Below are 19960 nucleotides of genomic sequence, written 5' to 3'. Positions count from 1 at the left end.
TTCTCCCTGTTGGTGAGGGGGGAGAGTGGGAGCTGAGGGCCCAGGTAATTCAGTGAAAATGTGGTTGGTTGACTAGTGCCTCTTAAGAATGAATAAAAAAAGGAATCGATGACAACTGGAAGAAAATCCTTGAGTCAAGCTTGATAGTTACTGTCCATATTTTTGTGATGATGTGAATGAAAACATTGCTACTGTCTTGTCACATTTTGGAAGGAGAGGAACTTAATTTAATTTTTTTTTATTTTATAAAGTAGTTCACAATATTTTATTGTATTTAATATTCGAACACTAATCCATTACACCTTCACACCACCATATTTTGGATATTTGCATCCCAAACCCTAACCCCTACCCCAAAGCAGAACTGAAATAATTTATTTTGTATTGTTTGTTTTGAAAAACTGCTGAAAATGCTCAAAAAAATTTTCTCGGAGGAAAGAGTGTGAAGATTGTTGTATTGCACCCCGGGGCCATTAAGCCCTTTATAAGAGATCACTAACATATTGTTAAAGGTTGAGCCTTGTGTACTTACACACACACACACACACACATATGTACACATGCATATTTATATATCTGTAAAAAATAAATATTTCTAAGATTGGTTGCCTCCTGCTTTCAACCCCATCAAATGTGGTGCGGTACTCTTGGAGTATGGGTGGTGTGAGGTATGAGTAGTCGAGGCCTTGAGATTCAGGAATAGGTTCACTTGTGGGTGAGGCTTGGCCTGAGGCGTGTGGAGAGTGACCGTGAGCAGGGCAGCGGAGTTCTGGAGGTTTTCTGCTGCCAGGGCTGGGTCTCTTGGGGTGGGGAGGGGTCTCACATGCCCCACTCTGGGGTACCCCCAATGAAACAGAATGGCATGGGGTCCCATGGCATGGTTATGGCGTGTGTTGTGTTATGCTCTCTTCTGGGAGAGAAGGACAATGTGACTGTGGATGGTGGCCGATGATGAAGTTGTCTGGCGTCAGCCAGAGGTGGCTTATGGGCGTGACTGCTGAGTTGCTGGAAGCAGGGGGATACGGGCAGAGGATCCCAGGAGAGGAACTTTCTAGGTATAGCTCTTGAAAGGCTTTCTGATTGAAAACCAAGGCTAACATGGTAATTTAATGGGGCTCGAAGTGAACATGGGTTCTGTAAACAACTACGTAATGATAGGGGCACTGGAGATGTGGTCAGAGACAAACAACTTAGGCATTTTAATAACTGTAATAAACTCAGCATGGGCATTAGCTGCCCTGTGACGAGCAGAGCAGCGGCAGACTCATGGGCTGGGAGGGTATTGGTCTTGCATCATGCTCTGCTCTCAACCACACCTAGAGGCCTGTTCCTGGATGCACCTTTGGAAATGAGTCCAGTAGATACCCGAGTGCTACTGAGGATGTGGAGAAACTTGGGACCCCTGGTTGCTTGCTCTCAGGAAGGTGAAGTGGTGCAGCAGCTATGGGCAGTGGTTTGTGGAGCCATCAAGCAGTTAAACCTCCAGTGTCCAACCCAGGCATTTGCATGTCTGAACCCAAGAAAATGGAAAACAGGCATTCAGATGAATAACTTGCTTGTGAATATTCAGAGCAGACTTTGCATGGGAGTTTATTGACTAGCTAGCTGGAAATCTAAATATTCGTCCACCGATTGTCGAAGAACCAAAATGTGGTCTTGTCCTGAGCCCCTCCAGGTGAACCCCTGGGAAAAAAACAACCCTGAAAAGAAACAGTAGCAACAAACAGCTGACAGCTCAGTGAATCCTTAGGCAGTTACTCTTTTTTTTTTTTTTTGCAAGTTTTCTTTTACTAAACTATTTTTTTTGACAATTCCTTGTACCATTTTTGTTGGAAAAGCAACATAAAATAGATCATTTTGTGCCTGTTAAGGGTGCAGGCTTGGGGAAGTGGGTAGGAAACTGGGCACATTGATGAAGGGAAAGTCTCACTGGTGGTGGGATTGGTGTGGAATGTAGAATGCCCAGAATGGCTTTATTATGAACAACGTAAACCGTGGTATTTAAATAAAGCTAGGGGGGAAAATAAAGGCAAGGAGAGATCTGAGGTGTGGGGGAAACCCACCAAAATTAGGAAAGTGGGAAGATAGCACTCAAAGTGGAACAGAAGATTTGCAAGCTGTATTTAATTTGGAACATGATCTAGGATGTTTAGAACTATCATAACAAGAAGAAGACAATCTAGTTAAAAATGATGAGATTAATGAATTTTATAATAGGTGTCCTGTAATTCAATAAAAATGTCAAAAACAAACCAAGTGGAGGTGCCAGGGTGCTAGGCGGTTGAGGTAAATGCCCGGCACATGTAGGCGCCCAGCTTTGAGTCCTGGCCTCACAGGGGCTCCCCAGTTTCCCCCCGAGAGGTCTGTGAGCAGTGTCCAGTCCCAGCTTGAGATGCTAAAGAATTTATTTTGTATTGCTTGCCACGAATAGTATGAGGTGTCACGCAGCTGTGAAAGTGGCCGCACGCTCCCGGAATTCTAAAATTTTTAAATATTTGGGGTCTGAAGGCATATCTGTTGCGTGCTGCTTTCTTCCAAGATTCGCTTGTGGGTCTCTGAATCATGGCCCTTAATTGCTCTTAAGTCCTGCCCAGAGGCAGTTCTTGGGTGTGACTGCCAGGAATCCGGAAGGGCTGGGAGCTGGGGGGAGGTCACCTATCCCAGACTCTGTGAAGCCTGGAGTTTCCAGTCACTGGTCCACATACCTGGGTTTTTCAGTGAATCCATTTTGATGCGTGGGGGGCCTTGGGACGAGCCTGTTAAGATCAACTGTGAGCATAGGGGCGATTAGGTTCTTGAGGTTTGTGGTGGCTGGGGTTCATTTGGCGCAAGGCGGAGTGACACACCTGCCCCTCAGGGATCATTCTTGGCAGTGTTCCGGGGACCATGTGAGATGCTGGGGATCAAATCTAGGTTGGCTGTGAGCAAGGCATTTGCTATCGCTTTGTTGGAAAAACTTTAAAACACAAAGTTGAGGATAGTAACATGAACTCTCTCACCCAACTTTCACTGAAGATTCATCAGCTGTAAGCATTTGCTTTTTGCTGTCTTTTTAAAAAAATCTTAATTGCCCATCTCTAGGCCCAGATCTGTTTAATTGTCATGCAAACTTTTTGGTGACTTTGACTCCCACCCAAGTGCTGGGGCTCTAGCTCAGAGCCTCTTGGGTGCAAAGCGTGTGCTATCCTGCCGGAGATGCGCTTTTGTCTTTGGAGAGGAAGTTGCAGAGCTCCCAGCCCTTAAATGCTTTACTCCACGCTAAGAGAAGGTCTTCCCACCATGACGGTGCCCCAGTGATCAGTCAAGTTCCCGAGGTGGGGTGCTGCTCGTTGGTGCCAGTGGTGCCCCCCTGTGGAAGACAGGTGCTGACTGAGTCACAGTCAGAAGGAGTGGCAAGCCAGGTGGGCAGGGGGAGATGTCAGAGCAGTGTTCACACAGGTTTTGGCAGCCCCTTCCCGTATGGTACCCACAGTTCAGAAAAGTAGACTCTTGAGTACGGGAGGGGGATCTGTTCTGCCAAGGGCTTTTTGGATTTGCCATTCGCAGGCAGACAGCAAAGTGGGGTGGGGGGGTAGGAGGGAGGGAGGGAAGAAGGGGAGAGGAGAGAGGAAGCTTGGTGGGGGGGCATGGGGGTGGCAGGAGGGAAACTGGGGACGTTGCTGGTAGGAAGTGTACACTGGTGAAGGGATGGGTGTTGGAACATTGTATGACTGAAGCCCGATCATGACAACTTTGTAACTGTATATCTCATGGTGATTCAGTAGTGTGTGGTGTGGTGTGTGTGTGTGTGTGTGTGTATGTGTGTGTGTGTGTGTGTGTGTGTGTGTGTGTGTGTGTGTGTGTGTAATGGACAGGCTGTGGGCAGCCAAGGAGAATCGTCCATGTCTGTTCGGTCACGGAGCAGGGCCAGCCACAGGGCTTTGCAAGTCTTCCTGGCCGGTGGGTTGGCCATTCCCCACTCCTGGTCCAGGCGGTGGCTCTCAGCTGGTGAGCATATGGTGCTCTGCAGGTCCCCAGGATATTTTGAGGGGACACAGGTGAAAATTGAATAAAGTTGGGGCACAGCACGACACTGGGGGCCACCCAGGAGGTTCGGGAGGGGGCCACAGGAAGGGAACACAGGCACAGGTGGGCCTTGCTGAACAAAGGTGGAGATGCCCCGGGGTGGCGAGTAGCCAGACCCCTCCTGAGGACTGGGGCCGGCACTGATGCGGTGGCAGCTCCCTGCACTCCTGGCCGGGGTGAGAGTGGCGTGTGGCCTCACCGCAGGTGTGTTATCTGATGCCCCGGGCATGTTCCAGTCCGCCCGTGGCCCAGGAATCCTGTATTGCAACTCCTCCGCTTCCTCCCCACCCGGTCTCTTTCCATATGATCTTCAGGCTCCTCAGGGGCCTTCCCCGCAGGTCTGTTGGCCTGAATGGCCTCACTCAGTCCGCCATCGTGTGACTCACGGAGCGGGTGGCTTGTACGTCTCTTACGCAGTCACTGGTGAAGGGAATCACTGGTGAGTTCAGGCCTCTGCTGACCCTCCCACAGCCTTTGCTGATCACGGGTTTCTCACCCCTAAAAGCAAAGTCCTGGGTGGAAACCAGGTTCCTTTGGCGAGGAGTAAGGGAGGTGCGAGGCTGCGGGTACCGTCAGCAGCTTCCGCTGGTGTGTTTCTGGGGCACGCTTTTGTTTTTTGTTGAAGAAAGAACCACACGCGTTCTGGATTGGGGGCCCCGTCACTGAGCCGGCTGCCTCAAGAGAGAACACCAGCTTCTTAGCTGTTCTGTCTTCGACTAGAATCCGGACGCCCTTTGTCCTTGCTGACGGAGTCCCCCGATTTCCTGCGTCCGTGAGCACTCTGCCTGGTCCTGCCCCACTGCTGTCAGGGGGATGTGCCCACGTGCCCATCACACCTGTTTGCTGGGCTTCTATCCTGGTTTGCTGGAGGAAGCCCTCCCAGAATGGCCCCTGTGTCCGAGGAAGCCTTTCTTCTGCTCGCTGTAGCCACTCTTCGCACGTCGCGGTAAACCATACTTTGCTCCAGGAAACAGTTTGTGCCTTGCTGTCTGTTTAGCTTCGAGTTTGGGTCAGATTTTTTTTTGGCTTCTTGGGTCACAACCAGTGATGCTCAACAATTGCTCTTGGCTCTGCACTTAGGAATTACTCCAGGATGTGCTTGGGGGACCATATGGGATGCCGGGGATCGAACCCAGTTTGGTCGCTTGCAAGGCCAGTGCCCTACCCACTGCACTATCACTCTGGTCCCTTAGTCACATTCTTAATTCTTATTCTCTTCTTCCCCAAATAGTCTCAAACAGTGTTTCCCATAGTGGGCAATCCCTTACATTGGAGGAATGATTGGGAGGGGAGTGGGGGTCAGGGGAGAGGTGAGTAGAAGCCTCAGGTTCAACTTTCTGTTTGGTTAAAAAAACAAATCTCCAGGGGGCCATTGAGTAATTTTTTTCTTCTTGAAAAGGGGGGGGCAAATCAGTTTGGAAATTTCTGAAATGGCACAGCTGTTAGGGTGTTGCCTTGTGCATGGCCAGCGTGGGTTTGACCCCTGGCATCCCTTATGATCCCTGAGCACCGCCTGGAGTGATTCCTGAGCGCAGAGCCAGGAGTAACCCCTGAGCACTGCTGGGTGTGGTCCCCACACCAGAAGCCTGCCCGGACAGAACAAGTGACGGACCCGCAAGTTAGAGCTGTTCACCAACTACTGACACTTCTCAGTGCCCAGCGCTGGGCCCCGGGGTCCCGCCCCTCATCAGCAAATGACGTTCTGCCCGTCTGGTATCCAGAGGAACGGAGCCCGAGCCAGGGGAACCCAAGAGCAGTTTCTCACGCGCCAAGGTCATGCACTCTCTCTCTCTCCGAGGGGCCCCTGCTTCTCAGCGGCCTCGCTTGTAGCTGAGCTCTGGCAGGGCGATCGCCACAGGTGTGCAGGGATCTCCCTCTTCTGTGGATCGCCCCCTCTGGGCTGGGCCTGTCACCTTCCTCACCCTGGTGCCTGTCACCCTCTTGGCGGGTGGCCATCCCAGAGTGCTCTCCAGGGTGTGCATGCCCAACCACGGGGCTCACCAGGGAGCACCCCGCCTCCCACCTCCCGCACCCCCCGCTTCACTTGTGGTGCCCACACCACACCCCGCCTGTGTACCGGAGATCACATGCTCTTGAGTGGTGCCAGACATGGCTTGGGTGCAGGAGTGGCACCCAGTGTGAACTCGCTGGGCCTCCCTTGCAGGACTTCCCACGCCCGAGCCACAGACCCAGACCTGCTTGCTCATGGGTCAGATGCATCAGGCAGGCTCCCAAGTCAGCGTCTGCGTCCTTGGGATACTTGTGATGGCGAGGTGCTCTTGCCGAGGGTTCGCGCAGACACCCGTTTTGTACACAGAGGCACGCTCTTTGGAAAATGCAGCCCCGGCCATCTCATGAGAGTGCTCCCGCTCCTGAATCGGACCTCTCTCTCCTCCCCGAGAATCCCTTCTTTATTGTGGGTTGCTGCCGTTTTGAGTAGGATATGCCTGCTTGGAAGATGCGTGTTTCCGACAGGTTTTGTGTTTGCATTCCCCTAGTCTGAGCGCGCCAAGCTTCTTGATGGTGTCTGATGGTGTTCCCCGTTTGTGTACGTGCATTTTGGGGTAATGCCATGATTCATGGCTATTTTGCTTCACTGTTTTCCTTGTCCTTTCCCCTCTGTTTTTAAAATTTTCTCTCTTCTCTTCCAGTTTTTTTCTTCTATTAAAAGAGTCTTTGCTCCGTAAGAAAGTCCGCTGACGTCCGTTCTCCTCGTCATGATTTGTGCAGGGCATTCTTCACCTCTCACAGTGCGCCTGGCTTCTTCCCTCTCATCTTTCAGCCCAACATTTTTTCCCGTATGATATCTGCTTTTTCCACTCAAGTTTTTGGTGTGCTAGTCAAAGTTGTTGACTTAGCAGTCTGATAATTCCAGCATTTCCAGCCGGGCTGGAGCCATGTTCTGAGAGCTGCTGTCTCTTATGCATTGTATTCGGCCCCACCTCCCCCCTCTGCTGCACTGTTTCTGAGTGAAGGGAACTACAAACGTGCCCATGGTGGTGGGGTGCCGAAGGAGTGAAGGAGTGAAGGAATGAAGGCATGCTTAGTGCTTAGTCTCAGTCTTGCGTGAGCCTGGGCTTCGGGCTGGGAGCCTGGGAGCTTTGTAAGAGCATCTCAGTCTGTGCCCCCTTGGGTGGAAGATGATGTCTAGAGTAACGGGGGCTTGGGTCTCTCTCTTCACCCTGTCATCTAGGTTCTAGATAGTTTCTCCTGAGAGCACGTCTTGTTAAGGAAACTAGAATGGTTGGCGGATTTTAAAATGCCTCCTTTCCCTCAGCCCCCCCCACACCCCCTCCCCTCCGCTCCTCTTCCCCTCCCCCTCCCTTCCCTTCCCCTTCTGACCTCTCCTCTCCCCCTCCCTTCCCTTCCCCTTCTGACCTCTCCTCTCCCCCTTCCTTCCCTTCCCCTTCTTACCTATCTTCTCTCCTCCTTTTCCTTCCTCTCTGCTCCCCTTTTCAACTCTCCCTTCCCCTTCCTTCCCTCTCCTCCCCTTCTCACCTCTTCTCTCCCCTCCCCTCCCATGCCCCCCTTCCCCCTCCTCCTCTTTTTCTCCCCTTTCCTTCTCTGTTCTCCCTCTTCCCTCCCTTCCCCTCTACACCCCCCCCCCCGCCCCTTTTCAGATTTTGAACCACACCTGGCGGTGATGCTCTGGCCCTGTTTGGGGATCACTGCCTGACAGTATTGGTTGGAGCCAAGGCCCGGGCACCTACCCTCCTGCGTGACTGTCTGGGAGTTTCCTCTGGGTTCCCCAGGACAGCTCCTGGGTCGGAAACGCAAGAGCTGTAGGTGCCTCGCCGCCGTCTCTGCACCAGTGCTGGGAAGGTTTTCGTGCTCTTACTCAGCCACGCTGAGCCTCCAGCAGCTTGTCGGCCCCGGCCTGGGGCTTCCCCTCCGGCTCTGGAGCCCATGGCAGGGTCTTCTCTGGGTGGAAGCTGAGCGTGTGGTTCTGCTGAGCGGGCACCCTCCATCCACTCAAGTTTTTGGTGTGCTAGTCAAAGTTGTTGACTTAGCAGTCTGATAATTCCAGCATTTCCAGCCGGGCTTCCTTGCTCTCGCTTTGGAAGCCATTGGTGGTGGTTTTGCCCCAGACTCCTCATGAACCAGAGTAGTTGCTTTCTCTGTTTGTTCATCTTTCCCTTTGCGCCAGGGAGAGCTGGTGATGTGTGTGTCTGTGTGTGGTGTGTGTGCATGGGGGGCTTGGAGGAACTCCTACATGTGAGGCCAACGCGCTAACGGTGGGCTGCCTCCCCCGATCTCGGGCGATAACTTCTAAGCTGCTTTCATGCTGGACTTAAAACTTCCAGTTTGCCATTGTTATATAGTTTTCTTTTTGGGAGTCTGTTGTTCTGGTGAATAATTGTGTGTGTCTTTCCGATGAGAACCCATTAACCTGAAATATTTTTAAGTCCAGATGAAAATACGGAGGTTTAATTAAATATTTTAAATTTGAATTAGCTTTATTTAAATAATTTAGCCGTTAACTTATGTTGATAGTCAAGTTAACACTCAAATAATATTTGAATCAATAATTTAAAATTTAAACAAAATTAACTAAAATATTTAAGTGATTCAAGTAATGTTTCAGAATTTAAATTACTAAGTTAAGTTTAAACTTTTTAAAATTGAGATGGAATTTTTGAAGGCATATTTCTTTAAATCCTTTAATTCTGTTGTGATGATCCATCTCTCATTATAATGTCATGTTTGGATGCGTCTGTCTCTGAAACACCTTTACCCTCATCTGCTTTTGTAAGTTTTGCAATGTTACTTTCTTGGGATTTGTGAATATTTATCAAGTTAGGTTAGCCTCTGCTGCAGTACAAACTGCCCTCCCCCCTCCATTTTTGGTGCTTAAAACTTACATTTACTTGTCCTACAGAGTTTTCTTTACAGACCCATTGTTGCCCCTCCAAATCAACCCGTAGCTCTGTGATTGATGAGATGGGTAGAGAATGAAGGGCACAGCTCAGTGCCCACAGTTAAATATCTCCGTGTAAGGGGATGTGTCATGTCTACTCACCTTTCATTGACCGAAAAATCATTTGACCAGGTCTGACTTCCAGAGGGAGAAGCAAGGGGGTACTGTCCCTTGGTAAGCCTAGTACCACTCTAGCCCCTCCGGCCTCCTGACAGACCCACAAAGAGTGACTTTCTTGAGAAAAGCAAATGATTTTTGTCTTTGTCCTCTTTGTTTAGAAGTTGGCCATGGGGCTGGAGCGATAGCACAACGGGTAGGGCGTTTGCCTTGAAGGCGGCCGACCCAGGTTCAATTCCCAGCATCCCATATGGTCCCCTGAGCACCACAAGGGGTAATTCCTGAGTGCAGAGCCAGGAGTAACCTCTGAGCATCGCCGGATGTGACCCAAAAAGCAAAAAAAAAAGAAGAAGTTGGCCAATGTCATTGCCCTTGAAAATCAGAACATTATGATCAGTCCTCTGTATTTGTCAGTGATTAAGAAAGACACAGATTTTTCACGTGCACATTATTTGGTGTCGATAAACAGCACAGGCCCAGTTCCAGCCTGGCATGAAGTTTCACCACCTTTCCGAGGGCCTCCCGTAGTCTGAATTGGGAAAAAGGCCGACCCAGGGCAGCTCGTGAGAAAGATGAAGACGACCTAGGGAGGGAAAACGAAATGGAGCCACTGGGCCAGCTATGGTGAGGGCTGAATGTTGGCCCTTGGCTTTCTTTGGGGTTGGAGGGTCTCAGGGGTTCTGATTAGCGTGGTCCCAGGGAGTGACAGGGGCAAGGCTTTGGCATAGAGAGAAGAGGGATCACCGTGACGATGGTGAGCTGTTGATGTGCTGAGCAGATGGCCGTGCTCGGACTTAGATCGTACAGGGTATTAGAGAAGTGTGGCCGCGCTGGACACGGGACTTTTGGTCAAGGGAAGACTCTGTTTTTAACTCCCCCCACCCTCGCCTTTTCTTTCTTTCTGGGCTGCACCCGGTGGTGTTCAGGGCTCACTCCTGGTTCTGTGCTCAGGGTTCACACTCCTTGTGCGGCTCAGGGGACCAGGTATGGTGCGCGAGTTTGCACCCATGTGGACCGACTGCCTTACTCCTGTGCCGTCCTCCGCTCCCTCTTTCAGTGGGGGATGATCCTTATGGTATGTGGAGTGTGACCCCCGGGAATGGAGACGAGAGATGTGCGAGTTTGGTCACCTTGCAGTGGATTTTCTGTTTTAGGATTTTTTTCCCTCCTTTTCTTAGTTTTGGATTTTGGGCCCCGTGCAACAGCGCACGGGGGTCACTGTTGATGGGGCCGGGGGGATGTGGTGCTGAGGATTGAACCCCGGGCCCCTGTGGCAGAGAATGTGCTCATCCTGTGGAGCCTGGCGCTCTTTGTTCTAGAAAGGGGCTTGGGAGGGAGGGGTGGGTGGGAAGTTTTCTCTACCCCACCTGCTCCAGACGGCCTTTGTAATTTTCTTTTCTTTTCCTCCTTTTTGGCTCGCTCAGTCTCATTGTGTTATCTTGATAGATTTTATCTTCCACATTTCTGGTAAATGGTGCTTATTAGGAAGTGGGACCAATTGTGTATTAAAAATGTAAAAGACATTTAACAGGGAATGTGCTTCCCAGAGTCCATTGTTCACCACCAGAGAGGAAGCCACTGAATTCTTGTTAGATAAGGAAGGCAAAATTATTTTGTGAACATGGTATTCCTTTTAGGAATATCATTTTTTTTTCACACCAGGGTCATAACAAAATTATTTCGTGGAAATAATAGGTTAATGGTAAGGTAAGTGTTAACTTTTGTGACAGCTGGGGATTTGGGAGAGCCCTTGCTGATTTCTCTGGACAGTGGCTAACCTTCTTTTGACGTGGAGTTACTTGTTATTTAAATCATGAAGAAATCCAATTTAAGCAGTAAGAAATTAGGTATTTAGTTCTTAATGTCTTGAAATGTAACCAAAAGGTTTCTTCCTTTTTTTTTCCTCCTCCCCTCCCCCTGCCAGGGGATGACAATCTCTTCGGGGCCCCCCCTCCCGCCAGCCCTCCTGGATTTGCCCTTTGTAGTGTGTGCAGTTCCACAGGTGCCCCACAGTGTATTTCTGAAACGTTTTCATTTATCCCTGTAAGGAAGCCTGTGTCACGTGGGCAGCCTTCGAATTCAGTCCCTGCCAAGGCCAAGGGCCCCTAGAGCCCTGGCAGAGTCACTCCGGAGCACAGGGTCAGGACTGCCCCCTGAGCCCTGCTGGGTGTGGCCCAGAGAGTTTCTCCACCTGGCTTTGTCTACTCCGGACATTTCAGATAACTGGAACTCGTAGAGCGTGTGGCCGAGTGTGACGTTCCTTCAGCGTGTTTTTGCGCTGCATCACCGTGGCAGCAGGCTTGGCTGCTTCATCCCTTGCTCTGGCAGAACACCCTTCTGCTCTGTGGACGGGCTGCGCTCAGCCACTCGCTGGCATCCTTGCGCTGTCCGCCTTTCGGCTGTCCTAAGGAAGGCTACCGTGAACAGCGCCCATATTTTCGCACAGATGTGTTTGACCTGGAAGTGGAGTTGCTGGGTCCTTCCCCCCGCCCCACCCTTCCTTCTTCCCTTCCCTTCCCTTCCCTTCCCTTCCCTTCCCTTCCCTTCCCTTCCCTTCCCTTCCCTTCCCTTCCCTTCCCTTCCCTTCCCTTCCCTTCCCTTCCCTTCCCTTCCCTTCCCTTCCCTTCCCTTCCCTTCCCTTCCCTTCCCTTCCCTTCCCTTCCCTTCCCTTCCCTCCCCTCCCCTCCCCTTCCCTCCCCTCCCCTCCCCTCCCCTCCCCTCCCCTCCCCTCCCCTCCCCTCCCCTCCCCTTCCCTTCCCTGTCTGGCAATCCTTGGGGGTTATCCTGTAGCTCTGTGGACCTTATGGGGCGGTGGGGATCACCCCCGAGTTGGCCACATGCATGGTGCGCGCCCTCCCCACTGTGCTATCACTTCAGCCCCAGGTTTTCCTTTCAGGAACTGCCAGGCAGGTTTCAGAGCGTTTCTCCCGCTTATCTGCCCACCCACAGCTTGTGCGGCCTTCTACCACGTGCTCGCCACCCTTAGTGTTATCTGTCTTTTTCATGAGAGCCTTTGTAGTGGGTATCTCTGTGTTTTGGAAATGATTTCATTTTTCTAACTCCTAACAGTCATAAAACACTTAATTCTGAACCACTATTTAGAAAATATGACTTAGTGGCTTTTTTTTTTTTTCTTTTTGGGTCACACTGCAATGCTCAGGGGTTAGTCCTGGCTCTGCACCCAGGAATCACTCACTCCTGGTGCTTGGGGGACCATATGGGATTCTGGAGCCTGAACCTGGGTTGTCCATGTGCAAGGCAAACACTGCTCGCTATACTGTTGCTCCGGCCCCGGCTTTTATTTTTTCACCACGTCTTACTTTAATCTGAAAACATTGACTAAGCATGTGTACTTGAGTTCAGTGTTTCTTAAAACTTAGTACCATTTTCTATATTCATTTTGGACTGGTATTTTAATTTTATCTTGCCAAGGAATGCCTCTTCTATTCTCGTAGCTTTTATGCTCTTATTTAACTCTTCAAACTTTATGATTATCCCAGAGGACACTCAGGTCGGAGGGGGAATAAGTATTTATGTTCAATTCACCAGATTTAACTGGAAATTACTGTTAGGTTAACTCAAGCATATTTTACCTGCTGAGTAAATTATAATTTCATTAAGCTCTCTTTATTTTGGACATTTAGACTTATAACTTTTTATTACAAATAGAGAAACATAGTGTATACATTAGTGGAAACATTGGTATTTAAAATATGGTTTGCGTTTTGTGTTCTTGGAAGTGTAGGGCACTTAAATAGCTCTGAACATTTTGGGGGTAGGGGACCCCCCATGACTTTTAGCCAGTCAGGGCTGTGAGGATGTAGTACTACTCAGGTCCCGTCGTTCCGCGGGTTACCAAGACCACCCCGGGGGAAGCTTGGGGACCTCAGGGCCACATCTGGCTGTGCTCAGCAGCTCCAGAGGTTGAACTGGGTCAGCTGTATGCAAGGCTCCATGCACCTTATTAACCCCTGCACTGTCTACCCCGAACGGCTATGAACATTTTAAAGATTCTTGGTGTCAAATTAATACTTCCTTTGGAAATATGTTTTTTATTATTTTCTAACTGTACTCTACCAAAAAGTGGGTAACAGTTGCATTTTAAGGTACCCAGAGCAAGGGGTGCTTGGTTTAGTTCATTGGTGTATATAGTACCAGCATGTAGTGGACATTTGGTACTTTCAGTATGTGTTGAATTGCTACCAGTAAGAAAGAGCAGATGTCTCTGGAAGAGAAGAAAATGACTTGGCATTTGGTATTCTGGAAAGTGTCCTTCTCATAGTGAGCTTATATAGTAGCTCATGCTTTTATTAAAAAAGGGAGAAAGGATAAAGCTCAAGCCAGTTTGTTTTAAATTTTATTTTGCTTGAATATTTTTCAGAAATCAAAATTTACAAAACTGAATTAACACCTTCTCTCCTTCCTTCCTTCCTTCCTTCCTTCCTTCCTTCCTTCCTTCCTTCCTTCCTTCCTTCCTTCCTTCCTTCCTTCCTTCCTTCCTTCCTCCCTCCCTCCTTCCCTCCCTCTCTCCCTCCCTCCCTCCCTTCCTGACCTTTTTAGGTAACCACATATAATCAGCTTTTTAGATATTTCCCTTTTAAAACACGGAGTGGGGAGGGGGGCAAGAGGGCAAGGGGGAGAGGAGAGGGCTCAATTCTTACTGAATATTCTGGTAATCTTTCTGTACAAGTTCCCGGAGTGCTTCCTTGTTCATTTTCACAGTTGCATGGTGTTCCCTCTTAGAGAGGGACCATGAGTAATTCGAGCAGTGTTCTGGGATCCTTTTCTGGTTTCACTGCTACAAATTACCGCACAGAAGGCCTTTGCTTGGTGTGTCTCCCAGTTCTTCCTGTAGAGAAGCGCCCCAGAAGGAAGAGTCGTGGGTGGCAGGATAGATGCCAGTCTGCACAGCAGCACTGCTGCCAACGATGGAGAGAGGGACGCCTTGTGAAGGAAAGCTAATTATAGGGCCATTGCCAAGGCCCTTGATACGTGAGGGCCTGAAGTACAACGCAGATACTCTTAGGAAGCCTAGCCCCCACCCCAGCCCCGCGTCATTGAAAAAAATAAACCACACAGGTAGTTTTAGCTAGTGAGGAAATATGTGACATGCTTAGTCGAAGAGTTATCACAGGTGACAGAAAAAAAATTAAAACCCCTAAGAGAATTATCATTTTCTTGCTTTTTCTCTCTACATAGGTTATTTTGTATCACTGTCATTCCATCCTTCATCGATTTGCCCCAGCGGGCACCAGTAACGTCTCCATTGTGAGACTTGTTATTACTGTTTTTGGCATATCGAATATGCCACGGGTAGTTTGCCAGGCTCTGCTGTGCGGGCGGGATACTCTTGGTAGCTTGCTGGGCTCCCCGAGAGGGGCGGAGGAATCGAACCCGGGTCGGCCTTGTGCAAGGCAAATGCCCTACCGGCTGTGCTATTGCTCCAGCTCAGATTATTTTGTAGTTCAGATTTTTTTTTTAAAGTAATGAATTAGGGGCTGGAGTGATAGCTCAGCGGGTAGGGCGTTTGCCTTGCACGCGGCCGACCCGGGTTTGATTCCCAGCATCCCATATGGTCCCCTGAGCTCCACCAGGGGTAATTCCTGAGTGCAGAGCCAGGAGTGATCCCTGTGCATCGCCGGGTGTGACCCAAAAAGAAAAAAAAAAAGCAATGAATCAGTTCAAATTCTCAATAAATGAATTTCAGATATTCAGTTATTTATTTGTATGAAAACTGCTACAGTGTTGCAGCTTTTATTGTAAACCTGGCCCATCCTAATAACCACTCAATGCTTCTTTTCCCTCTTCCCGCTGTGCTTCCAGCCTTTCACGTCCACACTCGGCTCTGTGCACGGAGTATCGCCGCTGTCCCGCATCCCTGTCACTGCCTGTGTGCCTGTACAGTACGAGCTCCGGACCAGGAAAGTGCTTCTAGATGGATCCTTTCCAAATCTGGGATCTTTTCTACGAATCCTGTGCCTCAACAACATTTTCTGAATGGTAAGGGCGTGCGCCGTTTGGGGGGGGGAAATAAACCTTTCTAAGACAGCTGCCTTCCCATTTTCAGATGTCTTAGCTCTGGTGTTTCCCCCCCAACCCCTCCTTGGGGGCTGTGTAGGGGGCTTCCCAAGCAGTGTTTATTCAGGCCCATACCAACACCACTGGGTGGCTGAGTGCCAGAGCGAGGATGCTGTGGTGCTTGGAGACCACCAGGGCCCCCCTGGCGGTGCTGGGGGTGTCCTTGGTTATATGTGGTGTAGGGACTAGGGCTGGCGTGTAGCACAGGGGCTCAGATAGGATCCCATGCATTGCAATGCATGCGCTCCTGAGCCCTATATCCTATTAATATCTCCCGGTCCCCACATTTCCCTCCTAATTTTAAAAAAGAACCACCTCTAAGTATTGCCATAATAATCAACTTTTGGATGCCATAAGCCTTCTTTCCATATTACATTTTGGGTTCAGCGTAATGTGTAATATTTATAAGGAACAAATATTCAAAGATCTAAGCAGCGTCATGTGCATGTACTCTGCAGTCCCTCCCTAGAAGGCTGAGGCCGTTGATCGTGTTACTCTCTCTTCCCATCTGCATAGATCTTTCGGTCCATTGCATCAGGAACATTCTCTTCCTTCCTAGCAACTGTGAATTATGTACACACTTCTGCATCTGAGAGGTGTGTGATGCCAGCTCTTTATATAGCGTGGCCCCGTGGATGCCTTTTTGTGCCCCTGCCCTTCAGGTTAGCCACCGTGTTTTGTAAACAGCCCCGAGATCTCCTCAGAACATATCTGTACAGGTCGGGGGTGCAAAAGAGTAAAATTGAGCATACAAATGGCCCAGAGGGAGCCTGGGGGTGAAATCATGGAGCTGGAGTGTGGGTGAGTGTCAGTGTGTGTGCGCGCTCACCCTCTGTGCGTGAGGGTGCTTGGTGGCACGCAGAGGTCACCTGGGGAGCCACCGGGCAGGCAGCGAGGCAAGGTCAGGTGGGTGTGTTTTAGCTGCTTTAGTTCCAGCCATTGCACAGTGCCCTGGAGTGCGAGGTAGTTGTTAGCTCCGTGGCGCTCAGGTTTCTCATCTCGGAAATGGAACAATTCAGAGGGCTGGAGAGACGATCCAGTGGGACGGACACTTGCCTTACACACGGCCAAGCTGGGTTCAATTCCCATATGGTTCCCCTGAGCTCCGCCAGGAGTGCTCTCTGAGCACAGAACTAGGAGTAAGCCCTGAGCACCCCTGGGTGTGACCCACATCTTCATCTCCCCCCACCCCACAAAGATAAAGGATCCATGAGGTATTTTTACTGCTGACTGATGAGCAGATATTTGGTTTTTAGAGGCTGCTTTTATCAGCCTCTGCCATCTGGTGCCAGCACCAGGCTCGTGGCCTCTCACATGGGAGGCATTTTCCTGTGATTTAGATTGTTGTCTCCTGTCTAGCCTTGTTAGCAGTTTCTTAATTCATGTCTTTGAATTGTGGACTTAGAGCCCTTACTTTCAGAGCTTTTAACAGTTGATTGTTTCCTTCTTTTCTTTTTTGTCTTTGCTTTTTTGGTCACACCCAGCGATGCTCAGGGGTTACTCCTGGCTCTGCACTCAGGAATTACCCCTGGCGGTGCTCAGGGGACCATATGGGATGCTGGGAATCGAACCCGGGTCGGCCACGTGCAATGCAAACGCCTTACCTGCTGTGCTATCGCTCCAGCCCCTTGTTTCCTTCTCTTTTGAATTTGATATTTTTCCTTCTTTTTTTGGGGGGGGGTAGGGTGGGGTGAAAGGGGCTTCTGGTGCTTCTCAGCTAACCAAGCTGGTGGTTCAGTGTTCAGTCCTGGGGATGTTGGTGCTGTTCTGGCCCAGAGGCGCTGGGGACTCTCTGAACTCTCTGGTACCTCCACCCCCCAGGGCTCACCCCACTTGGCAGTACTTGGGGGACTCTGTGCAGTGCTGGGGGTGGAACCAGGTCAGCTGCCCACCAGGCAGGCGCCCTCACTGTGCCCACTTCCTTCTCCATCTCTTTATTGTACAGTTTCCCTTCATTTGACCCAGAGGTCCCCTTTCTGTCTCTTCCCTCAGAGCCTTCTCTCCCACTCCCAGGTTTTGAATTCAGACCCTTTTCCAGAGGGATGTGCACTTGGAGCTTACACCTGGCTCTGCGCAGGGGTCTCTCTTGTTGGTAATGGGAGACCATACTTGGTGCCGGGGATTTAACCGTGGTCAGCCATGTGCAGGGCAGGCGCCTTCCCCCACCTCCCCCTCCAGCCTGCACCACATGTTGGACCAGTGTTCTAATCCCAGGACCCTTAGAAGCACACAGAGGCCCTCTGGAACAAGCCTGGGAGGCGGGCGGGTACTCCCGAGTCTGGCACCCCACCCCGCATGCCTTGCCCCTTAATCTGGCCGAATGCTGCCAGTGTGGCCACTCCTCAGGCCGCTCTTAGTGGAGAAACGTGCAGTCCCCTGGTGTTCCCTTGTTTCCGTGGCCAAGTCGCGCCTCCACAGTCTTCTCTCGCCTTCCCTCCATGGTCCTTCCGGCAGCAGCACCCTGGGGTCCCCGTGCCGCTTTGGGGCTTTGAGAAACTGACTCTCGCCTTCTCTTCCTTTCTCATTCCCATTGTCGCTGCTGCAGTTACTGTCCCAGATGGCACCCTTGGCTATAGTGTGTCAGGGGACGTGCTGGCACTGCCCGGGATTGCACTTGGAGGTGTGAGGTGTCCCCAAGCTGGGGCTGGCCTGCTGTGTATGTCACTGAGCCGTGACCCGGCCAGGAGAAACCAATCTTAACCAAATTTCAAGCCAGAGGCAATTTGCCGCATGTTGTATTTTTTTTCTCATTCTGGTTACTTGGCAAAGGGACTCGCATGACTAAATCTAATTTTAGGTCTCAACTGCTTCTTTTCAAAGGTGGCATCTTTCCCTTGCTTTGGAAGATCCCACACCTTGTCATTGTCACCTTGCATTTTGGACCTATTCTTTATATTTCTGTTTACTTTTTCTTTATATCTGAAGTGAAATTTTTTTTGGGGGGGGGCTTAGTTTTAGTTTTTATAATGAAAAATTTGAAAAGTATACAAAAGTAAGCAATTGTTAGGTGTCCTTAGGTGTTAGTCTCCTATTATGTTACTTTATATTCCACAAATGATTGCAGTCATTCTGTGCCTGTCCCTCTTTCTGACTTATTTCATTTAGCGTGATACTCTCCATGTTCATCCACTTATATGCAAATTTCAGATTTCATCTTTCCTAACAGCAGCATAGTATTCCATTGTGTAGATATACCAAAGTTTCTTTAACCAGTCATATGTTCTTGAGCACTCAGGTTTTTTTCCAGTTTCTGCCTAAGGTGAACAGTGCTGCAATGAACATACAAGTGCAGATGTCATTTTTACTGTACTTTCTTTCATCTCTGGGATATAGTCCCAGAATTGGTATTGCTCGGTCAAATAGGAGCTCAATTTTTTTTTCCCTGTAAAGATCACACCTGATGGTGCTAAGGAGCTATTCTGACTCTATTCTGGCTCTGTGGTGTGGGGGCCAAACGGGGTCAACAGTATGCAAGGCACGTGCCTTAACCCCTGAGCTCTTTCTCTAATCCACTTCACCACCTTCCCCCCCATAAAATTTACCTGTTGAAGAAATTGTCTTTTACATGTGGGTGTTCTGATTGCATCCCTGTGAGGTAACCGGTCATGCTCACCTGTCTTTGGTATTTCCGGTACATGGGTGGTTGGCTCAGAGACCTACTCCTCAGGTTCAGGGTCTCTTTTGACAGGACTGTGGGTTTTGGACAGGTGTCTGATACACTCAGCATCTTGTCATCTCTCTCCTGATTAGCTGCCATTAGTGCTCCAGCTTTAGATCAGGGGTTGGCAAATGGTAGGGGGCCGACTTCCAGGCTCCGTGGGCCATCTGCTGCCCTGTGCTACAGCCACTAAGCTTCTGTCCTTGCCGTGGAAAGTCGCTGTCAACAGCATGTGGAAGAATGGGTGCAGCCGTGTGCCAACAAAACTTTATGTCCAAAACATCTGAAGGACTATTAATTGCACCACTGAGGGTTGCAAAATAGTGGTTTTTTTGGGATACTGTTAACTCTGCTGTTCATTCGATAGGCTATTCTACAAGGAGAAACTGTTCCTCATATACGAGTAGTAGAATATAGGTCAGTGTCCTTTGACCTTTTGGTAAACCTGCAGACCAACACCTGTGCTGCATACTGGTCCATGGACTGGCACTTACAAACCAAGACAGAGACTGGTGGTTTTCAATCTTTCTACACCTGTGGTCTGATACTATCCATTGTCCAGTGGTTGAAGAGCGCTAATAGAGGTCAGTAAGGTAAGGGAAGTTTTTATAAGACGGGTTGGGTAAAAACTTGTTTCCCTTAGTAACAAGTGCTCTATTAGCCTTCTCAGCCAGACATTGATCTTCCCATTCCAGCCTCCAATTCATTGTGGCCTCTTAGGGAAATGGATCGATTAAAAAAAAAAAGTCATTGTTGTCATCTTTACTGACTGATTGATGCTAAAGTTTTACTCTTGGGCCAGTGGGAACCTTCTAAACATGCTTACTCAGTTGTTTTGATGCAATTCTTGCAACTGGCTTTTGATTGCTTCTTTATTTTCTGGTATGGCAGGGTGTTTCAGGCTCATACACATGCTTTATAGCAGCAATTTCTCCACAGAGCCCTGCTTCCTTCACTGGAGAGATGGCAAGATGCTGAGTGTATCAGACACTTTTCCAGGAAGTTTCAGGTTGTAGCCCAGGCTGTGGGGTTCTCAGAGCCAGTGGTTTGTTATTATCTAGGCCTTTGAGTAGTCAAAACTGGGAGAAGAGAAATTAGAGTACCTCATGAGTTTATACTGATAC

General features: G+C 49.6%; 1 protein-coding gene across 2 annotated transcripts in view; it reads left to right on the top strand.

Annotated features, from left to right (window-relative positions):
* FRYL (FRY like transcription coactivator) overlaps positions 1-19960 on the top strand; it is a 257153-nt gene that overhangs the window by 18744 nt on the left and 218449 nt on the right. For both annotated transcript variants that reach the window (XM_055138113.1, XM_055138111.1), the window contains one exon: positions 14924-15100. The gene's annotated coding sequence lies outside the window, so the exon portion shown is untranslated. The remainder of the gene's footprint in view (positions 1-14923; positions 15101-19960) is intronic.

This window comes from Sorex araneus, chromosome 5 (assembly GCF_027595985.1).
Source record: "Sorex araneus isolate mSorAra2 chromosome 5, mSorAra2.pri, whole genome shotgun sequence".
NCBI lineage: Eukaryota > Metazoa > Chordata > Mammalia > Eulipotyphla > Soricidae > Sorex > Sorex araneus.
The sequence above is the reverse complement of the archived record's forward strand: the minus strand, read 5'-3'. Positions and strand labels throughout refer to the sequence as shown.